This window comes from Triticum aestivum, chromosome 3A, assembly GCF_018294505.1.
Source record: "Triticum aestivum cultivar Chinese Spring chromosome 3A, IWGSC CS RefSeq v2.1, whole genome shotgun sequence".
Classification (NCBI taxonomy): domain Eukaryota; kingdom Viridiplantae; phylum Streptophyta; class Magnoliopsida; order Poales; family Poaceae; genus Triticum; species Triticum aestivum.
The window spans coordinates 419,058,781-419,072,604 of record NC_057800.1 but is presented as its reverse complement, the minus strand read 5'-3'; positions in this window follow the sequence as shown (position 1 = coordinate 419,072,604).

Here is a 13,824-nt window from a genome sequence, read left to right as displayed (position 1 = left end):
AAGTCATTCGAGATAACCTCAAAGCAGCCCAATCATGCCAGAAGAGCTACTATGATAGTAAGCACCGTGATTTGGCTTTCGAGATTTGAGATCATGTTTACCTCCGCGTCTTTCCTATGAAAGGTACTCGTCGCTTCGGTATCAAAGGGAAGCTTGCCCCTAGATACGTGGGACCTTTCAAGATCGTCAGCAATAGAGGCGATCTCGCCTATCAACACGAGCTTCCTTCAAACTTTGCAAATGTTCATGATGTGTTCCATGTCTCTCAGCTCCGAAAGTGCTTCAAGACTCCTGATCGCACCATCAACTTCGAGGACATTGAGCTCCAAGAAGATCTCTCTTATCGTGAGCACCTCGTTGCTATTCTTGAAGAGACTGAACGCAAGACTCGCAACAAGTCAATCAAATTCCTCAAAGTCAAGTGGTCACACCATTCCGACTGTGAAGCTACCTGGGAATGCAAGGATCACCTCCATTCTGAGTACCCGGCATTTTTTCAGTCCTAGATCTCAGGACGAGATCCTTTCGTAGTGGTGGAGTGTTGTAACACCCCGGATGTAATTACCCAATATGTAATCCAACTCTTGCCGTTTCCAGCGTTAAGTTATTTTAGTTTCTCGGGTTCAGTTTTTGTCTCCGTGTGTTGTTATCGTTGTCATGCATCTCATATCATGTCATCATGTGCATTGCATTTGCATACGTGTTCATCTCATGCATTCGAGCATTTTCCCCGTTGTCCGTTTTGCATTTCGGCGCTTCGTTCTCCTCCGGTGGTCATTTCTACCTTTCTTTCATGTGTGGGGATTAAACATTTCCGGATTGGACCGAGACTTGCCAAGCGGCCTTGGTTTACTACCGGTAGACAGTCTGTCAAGTTTCGTACCATTTGGACTTCGTTTGATGCTCCAACGGTTAACCGAGGGACCGAAAAGGCCTCGTGTGTGTTGCAGCCCAACACCCCTTGGCCCAAAACCCACCGTAACCCTCTCCATCATCTAGAGCGTTCGATCACGATCGCGTGGCCGAAAACCGCACCTCATTTGGACACACCTAGCTCCCTCTATGCCTATATATACACCACCCTCCCGAAATTCGCGGTTCCCCTCGTCCCTAACCCTAGATCCAACTACTCCGCGCGGCCGGACACGTCTGCCGGCCGCCGGACACATCCGCCCGACCCGCCGCCGCCAATCGAGAGGTGCCACGTGTCACCGCACCTCGCCGCCGCCGCTCCGGCCCGGGAGCCCGCATCTGGCCCCCGAGGCCCATCCGGACCACCGCCGCCCGCCTCCGTCCTCCTCCACTCCGGCTCGCCACACCTCCGTGAGACCGCGCCGGCCGCATCCCTCATTGCCGGCCGGAGCAAGCCTACCGCGCCTCCTCGTCGGTCCGGCTCTGGCGACCCGATGCCCAACGCCGGCGCCGCGCCCGACCATCGCCGTCGCTAGCTCCGGCCTCCTCCTCCTTCCTCGACATCCGCTCCGCCCCGGCAAGTCCGTCGACGAATTCTCCGGCGAACCTCGAAGAACGCGCTGCTACAGTGCCCTCCAGATCCAGATCCGGATCGAGTTGACATTTTGCCCAAAACCCTAATTATTTGCCCTTGTTCATCGCATCGTAACTTTGCATCCGTAGCTCCGTTTTGGGCATATAGCATATCAAAATGTTCGTCTCAGAGAGCACATCATTTCATCTCAATGCATCATTTTCATTTGAGTTCAGCTTGATGCCCGAAATGCTGTTGGAAGAGTGCTATTTGAGATAATTGTCAGATCTACTGCTCCAATTAGATATTTGTCATTTTTGCCATGATTATTGTGTGCATGATATGCCCCTGAGCTCTTCGTGAGTTTTGTTATATGTTTTGCCATCTATCCAGAGGTGTAACCCATGTATTTTTGTGATGTGTGTGGTGACTAGCACAAGCTTGCAAAGTGGTGCATTCGTTAATGCTGATTTCAGGGACTTAGCATTTCCACTAAGTTCTTGATCTATTTATCTCAATATGCCATATGTTCATGTTGTTTCCTAGTGATCCGTGCCTCTTTTGAGGATGATCAGTAAGGATGTTTTGTTACTCTTGTAGTGCTATATCCATCCATGCCTTTGTTTGCAATTATGGAGCACCCTAGCTTGAGTCAATCGCGCTCTACTTTTGCTATTTCGTGAATCTGGGCAGATTGTCTACTTGTTAGCGATTTTGCCGAGGATGTTGTAGTTGATCCGTGCATGCTATGTTATTGTTCTTGCCATGTATAGCTTGTATTATGTGTATTCTTGATGGGTGTATGCTTAGATTGCCATGACTTGCTCTGTTGTGAGTGCATCGAGCTCGTAAACATGCCTACTTCATATCTGTTTCAGCATGCTCCAGTTTTCACTAAGTCTGTGATCTGATTATGTTTTTGCCGTGTTCACATGCTTGCAAATGTATTTTCTGATCCCTTTTGGCTCAAGGTCACTAAGGGACTTTTGTTAAGCTCTTTGAGTAGCTCCATGCCATGCTTTACTTTGCCATGTTCAAGTCCTGTAGCATACTGTTTTCATGCTCCAAAGAGTGCTATCTGATCTGAAATTCCAGACAAGTGTTGATTTCACTGTCTGAAATTTTGTTTGCCAAATGCATTTTTGCCATGCTTGTTTGAACCTGTTAATGGAAGAATTGGCCGTAGCTCAGTTCTAGTCTTTTGTTAAGCATCATGAATGGATCCCTGCCATGTATTTTGTTGCCATGTTTGAGTGTTGTAGCATGTTCATCTCGTTGCATTTAGATGGCTACTTGCTGTAAATCGCAGAACGTGGTCATATTTGAATTGCTTGCCATTTCCAAACCGTAACTCCGATTCCGGTGATCTTTATATCGTTTTCAAGCGACTTCATCTCATCTTTCCAGTGGCACACTTGGATTTCACAGTTGAGGCCAGGTTCATTCATTCCTTGTCAAATCTTGCATATGCATCACATATTGCATCCCGCATAGCATACCATCTTTGCATCATAATGTTTGAGCTTTGCACGTGGTTGATTGTGTCCTTGTTGCTTGTTTGTCTTGTTTGGGTGGAGCTGGGAGACGAGTTCGCTTACGAGGAGCCCGTTGAGTTTGCTTTCGAGGATCCAGTCAACTCTGACAACTTTGCAGGCAAGATGATCATACCCTCGAAATCACTACTATCTTTGTTATGCTAGATGCTCGCTCTTTTGCTATGCCTATGCTACGATGCCTACCACTTGCTTATCATGCCTCCCAAATTGCCATGTCAAACCTCTAACCCACCATGTCCTAGCAAACCGTTGATTGGCTATGTTACCGCTTTGCTCAGCCCCTCTTATAGCGTTGTTAGTTGCAGGTGAAGATTGGAGACCGTTCCTTGTTGGAACATTATTTACTTGTTCGGATATCATTATATCGCCATGTTATCTTAATGCATCTATATACTTGGTGAAGGGTGGAAGGCTCGGCCTCTCGCCTAGTGTTTTGTTCCACTCTTGCCGCCCTAGTTTCCGTCATATCGGTGTTATGTTCCCGGATTTTTGCGTTCCATACGCGGTTGGGTTATAATGGGAACCCCTTGATAGTTCGCCTTGATTCAAGCCTTTCCAGCAATGCCCAACCTTGGTTTTACCATTTGCCACCTAGCCTCTTTTTCCCTTGGGTTTCTGGAGCCCGAGGGTCATCTTATTTAGAACCCCCCCGGGCCAGTGCTCCTCTGAGTGTTGGTCCGACCGAGTAGACTGCGGGGCCACCTCGGGGCAACTTGAGGGTTGGTTCTACTCGTAGGATGTCTCATCTGAGTGTGCCCTGAGAACGAGATATGTGCAGCTCCTATCGGGATTTGTCGGCACATTTGGGCGGTGTTTCTGGATTTGTTTTAACTTGTCGAAGTGTCTTGAAGAACCGGGATACCGAGTCTGATCGGAACGTCTCGGGAGGAGGTCTATTCCTTCGTTGACCATGAGAGCTTGTCATGGGCTAAGTTGGGACTCCCCTGCAGGGATTTGAACTTTCGAAAGCCGTGCTCGCGGTTATGGGCAGATGGGAATTTGTTAATGTCCGGTTGTAGATAACTTGAACCTTAATTTAATTAAAATGAATCAACTGTGTGAGTTACCGTGATGGTCTCTTCTCGGCGGAGTCCGGGAAGTGAACACGGTGTTGGAGTAATGCTTGCCGCAAGATGCTTTCTAGTTACTCGCTCGCGCTTTGCCTCCTCTTCTCGCTCTCTGTTGCGAACAGGATAGCCACCAGATATTGCTAGTCGCTTGCCGCAGCTCCACATAATTGCCTTGTCTTACCTATTAAGCTTAAATAGTCTTGATCGCGAGGGTGCGAGATTGCTGAGTCTCTGTGGCTCACAGATTACTATTAAACCAGATGCAGGGCCTGATGATTCCGTTCCAGATGACGCGCTTGAGCTCAAGTGGGAGTTCGACGAGGACTCACGCCGACACTACGTGTCTTTCCCTGATGATCAGTAGTGGTTCCCAGTTGGGGTGACCGGGACCCTGTCGCATGTTGGGTTGTTCTTTTATTTTGGCACCGTACTTGGGCCATGAGTGTTTGAATGTTGTAATGCTATTTATGTACTTTGATTGATGTGGCGAGTGTAAGACAACTATGTATCTCCCCTTTTATTATCTATATTACATGGGATGTTGTGAAGATTGCCTAACTTGCGACATATGCTTTCAATGCGGTTATGTCTCTAAGTCGTGCATCGACACGTGGGAGCTATAGCCGCATCGAGGGCGTTACAGTGGGTCTCCTCCCTCGCTGTCAACGACGGCCTAAATGTTGCCCCTCCTCCCCTTCACCGGCGGAGGGGGATATGCCCGGATCTGTAAGCAACGGTGAGGATAGAAAGACAGTGTTACCACTGTTGTCTTGTTTAGATTTGGAGAGGATGAGAGTGTGTGAATAGAGAAACCCTAGAAAGAAAGCACGGAGGCTCTGGCCTATATATATACGTATAGTGGGGTAGTTTTCTTTTTTCACTCCATCAAAACAATCGTTTAAAATTGTGTACGTGTCAGGTCGCCGTTTTTTTGAGTTGTCGATTGTTTTTTGAGATAGCTACCCGCTTATTCCAAGTGGTGTTACGGTGTGCCAGGTCGCACTTTGTATCGTACAAGTCTAGTACTAGACCCTCCATTAAGTGAACAACCACCGCCTTGTAAAAATTGTGAACAAGCCCATGGCTAAAATTATCAGAAACGTGGGCTGCACCAACATGCATTATTATTTATATTTTCTATGTGGGAGTATCCTCAAAACAAAATGTGAGAGTACAATCTTTATTGGGCCCCTTTGTAATTTGTGCTAAATTTTGACCAAAGATTTAACAGACAAAATGTTAGTGCATGTTAACAAAAATTATATACTTGGATTCGTATTTGAACATAGTTTTCAATAATGTAATCTTTTGTGACATGCATGAACATTTGGTTAGTTAAATTTATAGTCAAAATTTTGCATAGATTATCATAGGGACTAATAAACTAGGACGGAGCTCCTCGCCCGTCGTCCAAACTACTACTGTATATGACTATCCGCTCTATTACATGCGGGACATCAAGCATCCTGGCCCCCGTGCCATCCACCAAATCACGGTGAGGTGCTACAGTCGAGACTCACCAGTCACCCCAGTGTGGCTGTAATGACCCATCATATCACAAAAATCCACACCTTTACCAGCAGTGGTAAAGTGGCCTCGAAGTTGCATTGGCCGAAGCAACCATCATTTCACTGGAACGCTCGTTGAAGCCCTTTCTCCCCTTGAAGAAAACCTCACTCCATGCTACTCACTTCTCCCATTTTTCTTCTGTACCGACGAAGGAAAGGTGGGCAAATCAGTGATGATACTATATTTTCATTCCAAGAATCTTCTTTTTGTGAAGCACCGACCGATTCTCATAGCCTATTCTTTTCCCGTTTTCATTGCGATTGTGGTTTCATTTTGATTTCTTTTTGTTTGTCAGCTTGTTGATGGATCCTAGAGCACTAGGCGAAGAGTTGTCGGTAGAAAACCCACTCGAGACATAGATCTCCAGGAAGTGAGAAGCGACCAATGAGTTGGCCATGTTGGTGGGCCAACCCATGGAGACGAAGAACTCTAAGAAACAAGCACTGGCCAAAGAGTTGATGATTTGGCGGACGAACTCCTCAAAGAAAGCTGGAAGAACAGCAAGGGCCCCATCGTGCCTACCCTAGAAACTCTAATGGCCACCTATGAGAGGCTCAAAGCCGCGTTTGAGGAGATAGTCGCCATTGAGAATCAGTATTTCCCTGGCAAGGCGATGACCCCCATCGAGGAGATGGCCCCCGGAGGGATGGGATCCCTTGGTGAGAAGCACAAGGTAAAAAATGGCTTACCATAGTTGTGGTTTTGATTATTTGCAATGTGCTTGCTAATATGTTAGGGTTGTGCAGGTGCCGGTGGACATCCTTGATGATTCCGACGTCGCGGTCCGTCCTGTGGACAACGCCCCAAAGATCGTTTTCGATGTCGCGGTCTGTCTTGTGGACATTGCCCCGGAGATCGATTCCGATGTCCATGTCCATCCTGTGGACATCGCCCTAGAGATCGATTCTGATGTCGCGGTCTGTCCTGTGGACATTGCCCAAGAGATCGTTTCCCAGGCCACTGTCCCAGTCTGGTCATTGCCCGATAGATCAATGGCAAGAAATAATTGGTTGCGCTAATCCTTCAAGGTAGTTTGCATTGTGTTTAATTACCAGAACGATGCATGTTATCAAACCATCTTAGGGCTAGTGCACTGTCTTGTGTAGGAGGTACTTGCTACTTTTGTTTGATAGTGAATCATGCGAACCCTTTCCGAGTTATGGAAACATATGTATCCTCACAAACTTTTGATGTAATATATGGCATGCTTAGCAGGGCCTGTTTGATGATTCTTGGTGTTAGTAGGCTAGCTACTGTGCGAGCTATAGTACTTTTTTACTCACAGAAGAGAAACTCTGGGGCTGATGAGCTCGTGGTACGCTTATAGATCTGATCCGTCGTCGATCGGCCAATAGCCCAAGCTCCTAAAATTGTAGGCTTAGCCATCGATCAGACAATAGTACACAATTATATATTAATTCACATCAAAGTCAAAGAGGTGCTTCACGGATACATTCACATTAATAGCCAGCAAAATTGGCACGTACTTGTAACATGCGTGAATGTGTAATTTGTTGGTTAGAAGCGTGAATGTGTAGGGACGTCATACTTTCGGAGTGGCTATAGAGAGAGTGTACGTGTGCTAGAGGGGTTGTGGGATGGAGAGAGATCTAGAGAGAGAGAGAGAGAGAAAGACCCTCCGGCCTCCTTTGGTTTGTAGGAATTTTGTAGGAACTCTATAGGATAGGATTTGCAAAGGAAAAATTCTTTTGAAGCCCTTTGGTTTACAGGAATGGATTCCTATTCCTATGTAGGATAGGAATCAATCCTTCATACTTTGGAGGAAAAAATTAGCCTAGACTCAATGGAAAAATTCCTATTCTATGCACCAAATAACATCTCTTTCTCTATAGGAATTGAGATGCATGTCATCCTATGATTTTCCTATTCCTATCAAATTCCTATCCTATGAGCCAAAGGAGGCCTCCATTTCTTTCCACTCCTAATCCTTAGATTGACAAAGGATTTTTTTTGAGAACACAAAATCATAGCAGTACAGAGACGTACAAATCCTAGGCGGGCTAGTTTGGCCTAGTGGGTTTCAGTGATATGACGTGCAACAGTGTCGTCCAGTCTTCACGTGTGGTAGCAGTATTGCGGGTGCAACAAGTTTTCTTGAAGAAGCGGAATTCAAAGAAGTCATGATGGTTCCTTCCTCCGACCAACTTAAAGTGGGAAAGGTTGGGCCTGCGCTATGACCGGGGTGGACCAACATAATTTTGTGCATGGCAAGTGGACCAGGATGGTCGACGTCCCATATGTCGGCGAATGAAAGTATTCTTTCTGGTATTGAGGATGAGCAACGAGTATTCACTGTTTATTTTTTATGAAAGCTATTGTCTCCATAGTTACGACAGATGAGTGTGAAACACGGCAGCCCGGTGAACTCGGCATGTGCACAACTCCCTCCTTCCTCATGTACCGTAGTGTTTACTATAAGGTTGGCTATAAGGTTACAACTTTTTCGCACTTTCTCTCTATCTATTTCCTATCAAATGTTTTTTACCTTCTTTTTTAGACAATTTTTTTGTATCTCTTTTTTTAGAATTAGTTTTTTATACCTAGGAGCACGTGTAGATACTGGCTCTTGTAGAGCCCACTCCTTGACTTTGTCAATTCCGCTCTCTCCTCCACATAAGTAGGCTTATAGCCCAATATTCTACTTGCTATGAATCCGGGCAGCTGGTGTCTGAGGGGGGAGCGCGTGCGGGAGGGGGAGGGGTTTTCTGGTGGGCCAGGGCGGTTAGAAGCGGGCTTGGAAGCGTTCCGAACTCCCGCATGGCCCACCTCACATTATCACCATATTCCTTGGAGGCGGGCAATCTCTTCTTCCTCCCCCATCTCTCTCTTCTCAGCCGATGCCCGCTGAGCTATTAGATTTTGGCTATCGACGGTTTATTCAATTGTAGTCCCACATGTCAGTGAAAATGCAAGACAACGCGTGTCCCCTATGGTGAGCGGCGTGCGAGCCGGACTGTCGGGGGTGCGACGCGAACGCAACATGCGTGCTTTAAGTGTGCCGCCTTTTCCTTTTGAACTTGCAAACTGTAACATTTTCAGGCGATTGATCGATAGAAATCCAGAACAAAATGACGAGGGCGGGGCTTTCCCGCGCGTTAGGCGGGGCTAGTTTGGCCTAGTGGGTTTGAGTGATATGACATACTACAGTGTTGTCCACTTGCTCCATTTGTATGTAAGCAAGCGTCTCCACTCTTGCGTGGGAGGAGTGCGAAACATCGCGGATCTGATTTTGATCGAGGGATAACTGTTCCCTATGAAATAATGGAGCACTGTTAGTTATTATAGCATGAGTTAGGGCATCTCTAGCGCTGACCCACAAATTTACACCGGCATCTGTCCGACGATACTGATGCCAAAGGATGCCATCCAATGCTGCCCGCATACCTTTCGACAACTATATGAACTAACCGGACGAAATTCATGCAAACAAAGCAAATTTCAAATTAACCGGATGAAATTCATTACATTCCGAAAACTTTTCCTATAAACTAGATGAAATTCATTACATATTTCGCCCAAACCGTACTAAAACCTACTGTAAACCTAATCTAAACAATCACCGGCACCCGACCACCATGTCCGGCCATGAGCCCCAAGAACTGACGCTCTGGCTATTGCCTTTGCCTCCTCCTCATCTGCCTCAGCTTTGTCCGGCTCCGCCTTTATAACCTCCTCCTCCGGAGCACAAGGTTCTGAAGATTTCCACCTCCACATCACCGTCAAGTGGTAATCGCCCGCTATTATTTACCCCGCCAAGCTTGGCGTCGACTGAGTGGAGGAGTGGTGGCCTTCCTGGGACCAGAGCGGCGGTGACCTACCATGTCCTACTCTTCCTTGCTGCCAGCTGCACCCGCGCATGCACGCCGACTTCGTGGTCATGGCAGCGGAGGGTGACCGGGGGAGACGGCGATGTCCTACGTCTGCTCCTTCGACAGTACATCCAAGAGAGCTTTGGAGCGCACCCGGAGCGGAGCCGCCGATGTCCTTCATCTGCTCCTGCGACAGTATGTCCAAGAGAGCTTTGGAGCGCCAGGATGGCATGGTTGAAGTTGTGCCGACAAAAGGAAGGGACAGGAGGAGAATGACTGTGGGTCTTTGGCTATGGCTGGGTGCTGGGGATGAAGTTGATATAGCGGGCGAATGGCAATGAGCCGCAGCAGATGGATGGACTACTAGCGCCAGAGTACGTTCATCAGGAGCCATGTGTCATTAATGTGGGCAGCGGATGGACGGATGGTCGTGGTGTGGTTAACGCGGAGCAGTCGCTTGCACTGGGATGCCGCACGGGTGGCGCTCTTTCTGCCATCGCGCTGCTGCAATGCCGACGCCAGTGAGAGGTCGTGTCGAGCGTGAATGCGGCATTGACATTCTGGAGCGACGGTGACCTTTTCAGGCGGGAACCGCACACTAGCGATGGAAGGGGTTTCTGTAGGCCATGGCGGTCAGACGCTGGCGTGGTGGTAAATTATGTAAACTCATGGATGATGAATATTTCCAGCGTATGCGGCACATATAGACAACCAGGCATCCATGCAACTGCTCTTGTTGCCATCTAGCCTTCGACGACCACCATTAGACACCACACAACCATGCATAACTTACGAATAATGGACGAATCGATCAAACACATACTCGTGTGAAGTGGCACTATGATTGGTCGCTCACGATACATATATAGGTACCATAGTACCCTCTCTAGCTAGGCTGTTTTATAGATTGTCATTGTGATGGATGATATACATGAGGAAGGCGTCGAGTCACGTCATCGTGTCGTGTGCAGAGCCATGGCTAATGTCGAGCAGCTCGGTGCCCAAGCACGAGTATGACCTTGGTGTTTAGCCAAGTGAATACATGCTCGGCGTTCGTGGAGGCTGCCAGCAAACGTCTAAAAAGTAATGTCAGGCACCGCCGGGGCACCACTACAAAAAAAGACACTTCCGTGATGATACGTGTTTGTCACAGTAGGTCACGTTTTCTATCATGCATGTATATCCATGACAATTTTATGACAGAATCAAGATAGTCATACATGTGCTGTCGTAGAAGTGTCCCATGACATTACGAAAATTATCATCATGGAAGTGTCCACTTCCATGACGATAAATCACGCGTCACAGAAGCGCTTTCGTCAAGGGTGACCGACACGTGGCATCCACCATAATGGGTCGCCGTTAAGCTATCGGGTCCGGTTTTGGATCCGATAACCCGCTAATAGCCCGTACCAATGAGGATTTTCCACGTGTAAAATTCTCATTGGCCGGAGGAAACACGTGTTGGCTCACCGTTGGGACAGATGTCATCCATTCATTGGACAGAAGGTGCCTATGATACGTCGACACGTGGCATGGACCATTCCGGTGAAAACGCCAGGCCTGTCCAAATAAGCGGGCTGGCCCATTAGCGGCCTACTTTAGTCAGGCCCATTTACAAGCACGGCCCATACAAGTTACACAGAATTGGCCCATCATAGGCCCACTCTACATTTGACAATTTCCAGCCCATCGCCAGCTTTAGCCCGTTAAAGGCCTGCTACATCTTTGGGCCCAATTGCGGCCTGAGCTTCTTTCGGCCTGTTAGTGGCCCATCGTCAGTTCTAGCTCGTTAATGTCCCGGAACATCTTTCGGTCCTTTCTCGGCCCATTGTGCAGTTGGGACAATTCTAGCCCGTCGTGACATTAGGCCTCTAACCGGCCCATTCGGTAAATGGGCCAACTCCTAGCCCATTTTGTCTCTCGGCCTATTAACGGCCTGCACAACAGTTGGACCTTTGACTTTAGGTCCATGAGGGGGCCCACATTCCGCAGGGCATCATTCCAGCCTAGCGCGACTTTCAGCCTATTAAAAGCCTAGTTTGCAAATTGGGCCTCCTCTGCCCCATAACACTTTTGGCCTCTTACTGGCCCATAAAGTAAAAGGGCCGAGACAAAATTGACATCTATTTCGGCCTGCTAGAGGCCCGCAGGCCATTTCCATTTATACGGCCCTATCAAGCTTTTGGCCTATTAATGGGCTGCTAAGAGCCGTTATTACGGTGGGCCACATCATTTGGGATCTACTTAATATTATTTTGACCAGCCCAATTAAGGGCCACTTTGATTACACACGTTTGTTCGTTTGTATGGCGTCCAGGAAATGTTTGGGCGTGTGGGCCCCCATTTCAACGATATAACAAATTCAAGAATTATCCTACTCTATACTATCGCCTCTAAAAATATACACTATACAATAAAAATACTAAGGCATACAAACGTACAATAATCCTACACTATACAATAAATAAATTACAGCCGAATATACCCACTTGGCATTATAGTTTGGCACCGGTGATAATAAAGCATACACAAACAACAAATTACATACACTAGACAAATAAAGCTCATACATCATGGACACGCATCAACAAAACTTACCATTTGAACTATAATCTATTCAGAAAATAGGATTGGCCGGATTCAGATGGCACAAATTTCAGTCTGCAAAATCTCCAATTCCTTCATGGTTACCTCAGTGTCTAGTTTCATTTTTTGACTTCTGCATCTAATACTTGCATGTCGAGTCTCAACCTGTTGATTGTACATTGAGAATCATGTACACGTTGTCTTGCCACCTCTAGTTCATGCTCGAGAACATCAGCACATTCCAATTCCAATCCATAATCATTCGGCAACAGCCATGCCGCACTGCTCGCAGATCTTTGTGTTGATGTCACTTCATCCTAAAATGTTTCTGTAACTACGCATGACTAGGGCAAAAATATAGTTACAGCAGTGAAGCGAGCAAGATAGACTATTTTGTACATGGCAAAAGAGGACTAACAATAATGTTACACGTCATAAAGCGTAAGTAGGTGATATTTTAAAAATTATAAAAATGGTAATGTATGCAGCCTGCATACATAAATCTCTCTTAGCTCACCAGAGGAGCATGATGTTGGGGCCAAATCCAAAACACAGACATGTTACAAATTTCGACAGCACGTTGCGTATAAGTAAGCAAGCAGTTGGCCATTTTGTAGCTCAATTAAAGTCTTAGGGAGCATAATGAACAGCAGAGGGATTCATACAAACCTACTATAGCAAGCAAAGCTATGCAATCATTAGCCTAGTATAAACTAGATTGTGAGCCTCATGCAGTAATAGTTGGTTAATATACGTCAAAGCTTCATGCACACTTCGCCGGAGTAATTAAATGGTAAGGCCTTTAGTTATGTCAACTAATAGTTATACAAGTACCCAACATCAGGCATCATTGTTTGGGCATCTCATTAACTGAGGACAAATAAAGCAATTGAAAAGAGCAAATTAACTATGCCTGAAACAAACAAGGAATTGAACTATTGAGTTGGATACAATGACTTACCGTAATTGGTTGAATAGGCTCAGTGCTGCTCCTACTTCTCTTGCAAGGCTCCTTCCTAACATCTTGTACTTGGAAATCCTCAATCTTATCTTCATTGCACCCCTCTGCAAGGTGACACAAACTAGTTACTCGTCTCCTTGGAAGATAAATATGCATACTTTCTAGTCTGTGAACAACACAAAAGGATGAGATTATAACAAAACAACACCACATAATGAAACATGCCACATCTCTTGCACTTGCACATAATGAAATGAGCATTTACTATGTGTGCACTATGTAAAAACTAGGCATACCTTCGAACTGGATCTCCAGGTAATCTTGGAGAGCCTACTTTAGTGTACAGCCAAACCTTTATGTCATCTATGAGTTAGACAAGCCCCCACTACAGCAGCCCTTAGTGTTTAAATCGTTGAGAAGCTCTGTTAGAGTGTTAGGTCAAGAACATCAAGTAATGAAAGCAAACAGTTCTGGTATGGCTGGCTGATGCAAACAAGCAATTGAACAGATGTATCAAGAAAAGAAGCAAAGAAGGAGGCTTAAAGACCATCACTTGACTGACCAGATTTAAGGGGCATTTAAACATCATGTGCAACGTATGAACTAACATAAACATTGCATATTCCAGATTCTACAATGGAATGCACATGTATTAGGTTATGCCATGTATGATGATGCCTAAATGTACACTATAGCAGGCAGGAGTGATTCATCATTGCACGCACAATTGAATTGCAGGTTAAGGGCCAGTTTTATTCCGCCT